Here is a 9,097-nt window from a genome sequence, read left to right on the forward strand (position 1 = left end):
GGCCGCGGCGTGGTCACACCACAATTCACTAACCGCCTAAAATAATGCGTAAAAAAGAAGCGTAAAATTTCGCAAACGAGCGCCGGCGATCTGTGAAGATAGATATTACGCATGCAGCGATAGTTGCAACCGGTAGGAATCGATATTTACTCGAAGTTGTTACGTAATGCTCTTCGAGAATTCCATAATTCATGTCACGTCTGGGGCATTTAAGACTTAATTTCTTACCAAAGAAGAGTTATTAAATTTTAACACTCGTCACAAGTCCGAGGAAAGCAAACTGGCGCCGCAGCAATGAGCGAACTGCTATCTAATGCTCACTCCATTTGACGCATTGTTGAATGTCAATCTCTAGTCGTCACTTATGTCTGAATAATTACAGCCGCAGTAGACGCCTATCTCGCCAAACATCTTCACTTACATGCGGCGTGACCAGAAGGGTATTGCGCAACACATTTGCTGCCGGACGCAGCACATCGCTCTTCCAGAACATTCTCTTCCCATCGCCTCGTCACCGTGAATGCTTTGTAACGCGTTCTTACTACGTTGTTACTAACCTCGCGCAGATACAAGTTTCGCAGTGGTGTCCTACAGTATCGTGGTGAGCGTGTGAACACAGCCTTTCTGCCCAGTAGCGACTGAGGCGGAAAAGTTAGAGTACCGCTTCAACATCCTGACCTATTGGCGGAGGAGACAGTTGCTATGCGGGTACAGTTCCTGGTGCGAAGGCAGCAGCCAACCACATCGCGCCGCGCAGGTCCCCTGCCAACCGATCTTTCCTCCTCCGCCGCACCGCCAACGCCGCTTCATACAGCTCGCCCTTTAATACTTACACTTCGATATGCGATTTACGAACAGATTCGTGTCCTACCTTCTCCGCATATTTCTACACGTGACATCGAATTCCATTCTAATCTTAATGTTCTACTAGTTAAGACTAAGGCTACGCCGTTGAATCGCGAAATGGAACACTTCCTCGTAGGCAGTCTACTTTGATAGGAGAGCTTCTACTTACGGTTGAGAGGAGAAGTCTGCATTCCGTACCGTAAGCGCCGTCGCAGCATCTGACGGGCATCCCACACCGCAGAACTCTTGTAACTGAACGATGCAGACGCAGGGCTTGTCGCCCCGTAGCTACTCATCACACACATACTGCACGCGGCACGGCGAACAACTGACTGCCGCAGTGCGGCGCTGCGAGACACCTTCTGCCGTAATGGTGTGCGGTGGAGTGGGGCGAAATAGGCCAGGGAGGGGAGAGACGGCAGGTCGAGTGGAGGGGCAGGGGCGAAGTCTGTCTGGCAGGCTACAGCCGTCTGCACTGCTGCAGGAGCGGCGGTGGGGGAAGTGCGGGAGGGATGGTGGGGGTACGAGGGGAGGGGAGGGGACCCATCGCGCCGCGCCGCGCCGCACCGCGCACCGTCTGGGTCCTTCACCCCGCCAGACGGTCAGGCCAGACGCGCACACACACACACACACACACACACACACACACACACACACACACACACGAGCGCGCACGCTTTCATACTCACACAGACGCGGCCGGCTCAACCGTGAGCGCCATCGCGCCGTTGGCCAGGCTGCTTCATCTGCACCGTCTTGCATCCATAGACGAGCATCCGTAATTAGAGAGCGCCTAGAAATTTCCCGCCGTGCAACGCGAGCGTCTGTCACCCGTTACGCGCTCCGCTCATTAAAAGCGAACATTCCACGAGAGGATCGTACGCACGAGTGCCCGTCGCCCGGCGCCTGCGGCTAGATAAAAACGCAGCACAAAGAGCCAGTAACAGAGCACACAGCTGCAGCGGTTGTAACTCCACACTGTAGCGGCTGATTCATTCTCTAGTTTCATGTTTGTAATTCACATTACACATTCGTATGCAAATATTGCTACATGCTAACAATTTGCATTTTTTACTATACGAACGTGAGTCAGTAATTCTTACGCACCACATTTCAGATACTACAAAATAAAATCTCTTCTTCAGATTTGGAAAAAATTGTCATGGAGGCACTTTTTCGGTTTATTTCGAAATTTAACTCTGCTATTTGTAAGACATCGTAATCATTTGGGAAGTGTCGGACTTGTGTAGCCCTTTATGCCAAAGACAACTCTCATGTGGAATAATGAATGTCATTTTTTCTTTTAGCATCGTAATTATATACCTCGTTGTTCCTTTTCAGTTACAGCGGTTTGTTTACAACAAATTTCACGAGGAAAGAAATACACTGCGAATAATTGCCAGAATGCCTACTCCTGGAACAGATGTCTACAAGACGATTATGGGTAAGCACTACATATTCTTACAGCGTGTACTCGAGCAATGAAGAAACTTAACGATTCTTTCTTTCTATACGATCCCTTTGTTTCCCTATCGAAAATATTATATCTCAATGCAGCACTTAGTATGCTTAGATGTAATTTGACTCTAGTTTATCTTAAATTACCAACTGAAATTATCTGTACGTTTACCAGGACTGATACATATATTAGTATTTTCATTTATAATTAGCTGCCTCCAAGCACGTTTTTACACATGGTTTACTGTAGTTAAACTCCATACCACAAAATTCAGACATTTGGAGAAGGCAAATTTTCTTCTCACGCTCTCCGTCATACAGCAATAAAAATGTTGCAGACAAAAAAAATCCTTTCCTTTAGCATTGCGAAATAACTGCATTCCTATATTCTTCATCATTTTCGGTGATTGCCACCAACTATACCGGTTCGACTGCGTTATCTACACCACGTGCTTCATCTCTCTCCCACTCTTCTTACAACAAAGAAAGAAGCCGAGCATTATTTAGCTACGCAGTTTCAATATGGATATAGAAATACTTGGTACTTTACTCTCTTTCTGGTTCTTGTTGACTAAGAACCAGTTTTACCCCCCCCCCCCCTCCTTCAATCCCTGTTTTCCTTCAGTTCTTTCTAAAAAGTTTGTGCCTTTTTCTTTCTTCAGAACATTTCATTCTGTTTCGCTTACCACTTCTAACTTGGAATCCTTCAATTTTAGTATTTTCCTCCTAATGACCATTCCTTTCTGCTGCCAGATCTTTTACGTTGTCAATTTCTAAACCTCTTTCAACTGTTCAGCTCCATCTTCTTGTTAATTTCTTGTCCCAGATATTAAATTCTGTTTTGTTAGCCTAGTCTCATTCATTTTTTGCAAATGAAATTTTACTATTCTTTTCCTTTTTGTTTCTAGGTTTTGATATATTTGTTACTTCTTAATTTCCAAGCTTCCGTGGTGCTAGCTTGATCTAAAACTTTTCTCATAATCCTTCTCTCTCTTGTATTTCTAGTTTGTCTAACTTATAATTCACTGCTAGGTGTAGAGGCAGGCTGGCTTCATGACCACACTATGAGGGCATTTCTGCGTATCTCGACATGCAGGTTTTATTGACATATTTTTAATTATTCTATACGGCAGTTTTTGTATACACGTTCGTATACTGCAGATTTTTCTAATCCACCTGACAGGTATTTACCGTATGTGCTCACTGTAACGCCGGCGAAAATCTCTGCGTGTCAGGCCTGCTAAGAGAGTTTTACAGTACAAAAAATTTTACACGTGCCTCAGTGTGCGCGCGCGCCTATTTCCTAGAATTCGCTCTCCTAGAATCCTGAACTTTTATCCTCCTCTATTTTAACAAAAACTGTCACTAAAAGTTCTGGAACATTTTTACATCGGCAAAACTATATACTTCTCAGTGGAGAGTTATTAACCTGATCCACTGACTATCTGCTCCAGAAGCTGGCATATATTTCTGAGTATGCTTAATTTTGGTACAGTGCAGCACACTCAGCCACAAAAGCAAGACAGTTTTCTACGTCTTCCTAGCTTGAATGGTAATATTTCGCGTTCTTTACACTCCTTTCTTTAATTTATTCAAAGTAAGGAGTTCATCGTGGGGAGAGAAGTTGAATGTCAGTGAGGAATCATGTGAGGAGGCACTAACAATTGCTCATAACTAACCCACTTCACGGAACTGCCAGGCGCTTAGTCGTACCTTCCGAAGTCAAGTGAAGGTGTTTTACAGTAGCTAAGAACTCAATGCGTCCCTTCGAATCTTACTACAGTAACAATTTGGCAACTGAGAAGTTTTTTCGTGCCACCGTGCACGTTCACTGATTTTCATGAGTTTGCCTGGAAGGTCTTTGTAGTACGTCCAAGATTTTTCAGTGCACTACAACTATACGAGGTGATGTTTCCTACTAAACGATCTGCGGAAGTTTCCGTTGGTGGCACAATCTCGCAAAAATGAATGAATATCGTTCATTATAACATAAAAAAGGCAACATGAATGAATATCGTTCATTATAACATAAACAAAGGCAACATGAGTTTTGGTTTACTGGGTGTGCAAATATATTTTCGAATGGCAGAAAGGATAACAACTCTAAAACCGGAACTAGAACACATGTAGAGTAGCATCTGCTAAATTTGCCATTGATAATGCCTTACAAATAATAAAGGCGAATAGAGCATGGAACGAAAAATTCGTTTTATTCTGTTGTAATGCAAAGTTATAGTTATCAACATAACATTAGACGTGACTGAGGTCGACTGGGTAAAAAAAGTAAAAGACACTACAGCTCTTACATAGTACATACTGCACGCATAGAATTACTTGAAGTAATACTAACTGTTAGGTTTGGTTGGAAAATAATAAACAAAACAGCTTTGCTATTCCACGGACAGACCTTTAGAGTACAATGCATGTTACTTGAAAATTGTATGCCCAAGATCTGTGACGCATATGCTAATTTAGTATCCTATTCCTAAGCTCAGCATCTTCATTATGGAAGGATACTTACGCAATATTTCAGAAAGACAAAAGTAAACACGCAAGGAACGCAATGAAGAGGCAGCAATATCCTGATTCTGACGTCACCTAAAAGGATATGTGTGCAGTAAGTGCAGTGTGTACAGTGACTCTTGATGAGAATGAATATTGTCAAAACAATGATGGAATTAACTATATTAAGTAATAATTATACGATTGTATGTGTTAGCTTTTAATTATGCTTTATTGTTGCATTAAGCTGTGTGACTAATTTCATTGTAAAATGGTCTATGGTCGAGTATTCTACTGTTTCCTCCGACAAAGACAAGAGCTGCGAAGGGTGGAGGATCGCCGTGACAACGAAGTCATTAGTGACGGAGGAGGTACTCAGATCCATAGTACCAAATGACTAACCGGTTCATGGGGCAACAGACATATTTAGATTTTCACTATTTTGTACAATGACTACCCGAATTTAAAATGCTTTCATAATCTACTCTATAAGACGTATAATTATGGTATAATTTATTTTTTATTATTTGTTACATAAGATACATTTTATATATTACTACATCCCTCCAATTTTATTGTCTGTATATATTTCAGTGTGAGGTCTGAAGATGGTCTATAACAGACCGAAATCGCTAGCCTCATACAAAAAGTGTGTTGCGGTTGTGACTGTTCATGTTCATTTTTAAGTAATAAAAACCGCTGTTCTCCAAGAGAAATATTCTCAAAAATTACTAATCCTATAAGAGTTAACACAGCAAGACGTTCATTGCAGTTAGAAACTGTGTGTGTCTTAGAGCAGCAAATAAGCTAGAACTACGGTCAATGACTGATGGGTGGTAGGCCAAAAACTGAAATAGGCGACTGATTGTGCTCCTAATGATGGTATGCAGATTAAATACACGGTTGCTATGTTGTATATCTCAGGAGAGAGCGCTGGGGAGCTGGGACGGAAGGTAACAGGTACAGAGTGTAGTGTTGATCCACGTAAAAGTTCTGAACACCCGAAGGCAACGCAAGGATTTTATTTGATGAAATACGAAATTTTATAAATCGATCCCTGTCTCTTGGAAACCAATAAAGCTTTTTAATCGGAGCAGGCATATTCGTTTTGACTAATTTTTTTGTGCTTGTAACTCGAGTGAAAGCTTGACGCCACTTACCTCTGATGTGAAATGGCAATTTTATCTTTCGGGCGGGTGTACACGGCCGCCGCGACCTGTGATGTGGATCCGTGCATCGCTGTACATTTAGACACGGAATCCTTTGCGGTGAGTCAGGGGCACACGCTTTGCGCCGGGCGACGGTAGGTTAGCAAAGAGGGAATATATTCTTTTTATCGATATGGATCCTAAAAAGCATAAAGTTGGTTTTAAAAAGTAGCAAGTTTTTGACTGAGTGAACTGAAGAATATAGCCTGTCAGGACTGGGGCTGTTCCAGTTGGCCTCAAACGCAACAAAACCGTCGCTCTTGTTGAAGTGCCAAATAAAAGCGACACTACGAAAAACTGTCAGCACTTTCATGTAAATATTCCTTTGGGTAGTGGAGATAGCCATGGAAAACTCCAGGCATATCTAGATTCTTACAAAAATAGCTTGGTGAAACATAACGTGGACAAAACCACGTTATTGTATGTAAATGTAATGCCGCAAGACGACGAAATGTGCAAAAATGCGCACTAATCTATTTTTTACTGTAATAACTTCATATCTAAATATTTCATGTACATTAATTTTGTGAAATGTAGTTATAATTTCACAAATAACATTACAAAGATACACCTACAGTCAGCCTGTGGCTGATTGCGATCGATGACACTTTTTTTGTTTTGTTTGAGAAAGTAAATGAAGAGCGTTTCTGCTCGTATCTCTCTCTTGCTCTTAGCCTCTGCACTGATACGACGCACTACAGCTGCGTGTAAGTAACTAATCTTTCATTTGTGTAGACATATATGATTTTACGTGTACCTCTAGAACAATTTGAAAATCAAATTAATGTAACAATTCTTCTAACAGATATAAGATACATGAAAGGTTTTATTGTTACAGCCAACGACCAATGCGAGACTAAAGGAGTGTGACGTTGAGTCGCAATGGCCGAATACAATCAGCATCCTGCCATTTATTCACTTGCAACTTGCTACAGCGCCCCAGACATTAACTGTGATCACCACGAAGCGTTTTCCAAAATTGACTGCAACCACGGAACCTCAAATGATCTGGCCACGGTATTCAAGCTACGATACCATTTCGCCTGTGAATAACAGGTAACATCGCCGCAAAATTTATGGTGGTATTGCAGGATGTAATCTTCTCTACATTTTACAGTATTTTTCTGGAAGTCAGTTTGGACACTAACAAAATGCATCCACCATCAACAATGGCCGTCTGCTCCAGTTAATTTTAACAGTTTCCTTTCCAATGATTAATTTCAATCTTTAGTTACAACCAATGGCGTTATTAAAGCGATCTATGTGCGGGCAAGAAAAATATGTATTGGAGGCTTAATAAACACCAGAAGTCGGTAACAGGCATTAAATTAAAATAATCCTGTAAGTGGCTGCTGCACGTTTTGAAGAGAAAAAGGATGCTGTTACCACAATTCAACGTATTCCATTGTCGGCAAGAAGCAAAAGAAGCAGAATCGAAATTTTGGCTGTTTACAATAAAAGCAGTTTTTTCTAACTTTTGCAGGAAAACGCCTTTCTACGCCACAGGCTCGATCAGTCATACGTCATTGTTGAGGAAGAATAAACGCTTATTATCATGAGATGTTTGGACATCGAAAGCAACCCACTTAGGAAAAAAGTGCTTGCAATATTGTCGTTTGAAGACAACACTCTCGGAGAAGATTTACTGAAGACTTGTGATGATTTCATGACAAAATCACACATTAGTTACGATAAAATGATGTCTCTTCAACTGACGGGGCGGAGACTCTGCGGTGATCTGCAAAGAAAGGGACAAGCAGGGCTTAGTGAAAAATTAGTGCCGCTCTGAAAGAAGTAATGGACAAGTTGATCAAACTGACTAATTTCATGAGATCTCGGTTTGCTCCTCAGCACAGACAGTTAGGAGTTTCTGTCTGACAATGAGTGTGATTCGTCGCCTTCATTCTTACTGCAGCACAAATGTTCTTTGGCTAGTAAGAACAATAGGGTGCGTATATATAGTGAACAGACCTGAATAATGCTTCAAAATGTTTTGGTAAACAAACTAAGACGTAACCTCCTTAGACAATACGAGAAGTATCTCGATTTCGTAGCAAATGAACGCAATATTCTAGCTGTGGCTTTCCTGAAATGCGTTCTGAAAGATTTAAATGCGCTCAGTGCCGAGCTACAAGGAAATGGGAAATTAATATGTGATCTGATACGAAGTGCATCTTCTTTCCGTCGCAAGGTGGGCATCTTTGAAAAGACACTGCAGGTCAAGAAATATTCACTTTGCAACATTTATTGAAGATGAATACAATTCTGAAGCAGGTACTTCAGTATTTTCAAATTTACGTCAGATCCTAGAAAGCAATTTGCAGCGAGATTCCAAGCCTTTGCAGGGATAGAGTAGTGGATACGATTTTAAAAATCGCCTTTTGAAGATTTTATAGTTCCAGAATGGTCTGATGTGTCTGCTAACTTCTTCGGCCTTTCAAAGCCTTTACTCCAATTGGAGATAACAGAATTGCAAGAAGACATTTCCTTGCAAGCGTATATAACCGCATCCACCAAAGAATTTTGGAGTTAACGTGTCCCAGAAAAACATGAAACTTGCAAAAAAGTAATCCATTTACCTGGCTACTATGTTTGACTCCACATCTGTTTGTTAAACAATGAATGTCGATAGAGATAAACAGCCGCCGACTTTAAGACAGTCTTCGCACAAGCTGCTCCCTGCGTGAATCTAACTTTAAAAAGTGGATCAAGCCCGCAAATTTAACATATGCCACTGATTTTTCAATACAATTATAACTATGTATTGTATTTCATATTACTCAGTAAAAATAAAAGATAGCAAGGAATATGAGGATTATTTTTCCCCTCAATAAAAATTTTCGGAAGTGTCGGATCTCTATATTTAAACTGCTTGCCGAACCTTTGACATAGAACGGAGTTGGTAAACCTTTTATACATACCGCCCACTTTTGTATGTCTGTTAGTAAAATTTGCCAACCCTCCTCCCCTCCCCGCCTATTCCACTGTAATGGTGATTTATAAAGTAGAGAAGTAACTTTATTTTATAAAATTTATAAAGCGGTGTTACAGAAAGTTGCAGCATATAATAATAATTACTTACC

The 9,097-nt window shown here is 41.2% G+C and overlaps 1 long non-coding RNA gene across 1 annotated transcript; it reads left to right on the forward strand.

The window, feature by feature from the left end:
* The first annotated feature begins 1,821 nt into the window (after positions 1-1,821).
* LOC126278454 (uncharacterized) lies at positions 1,822-8,803 on the forward strand. The gene is made up of 3 exons (XR_007550705.1): positions 1,822-1,930; positions 2,188-2,290; positions 6,853-8,803. It is a non-coding gene; the product is annotated as an uncharacterized LOC126278454 (long non-coding RNA).
* The last annotated feature ends 294 nt before the right edge of the window (positions 8,804-9,097 follow it).

This window comes from Schistocerca gregaria, chromosome 6, assembly GCF_023897955.1.
Source record: "Schistocerca gregaria isolate iqSchGreg1 chromosome 6, iqSchGreg1.2, whole genome shotgun sequence".
NCBI lineage: Eukaryota > Metazoa > Arthropoda > Insecta > Orthoptera > Acrididae > Schistocerca > Schistocerca gregaria.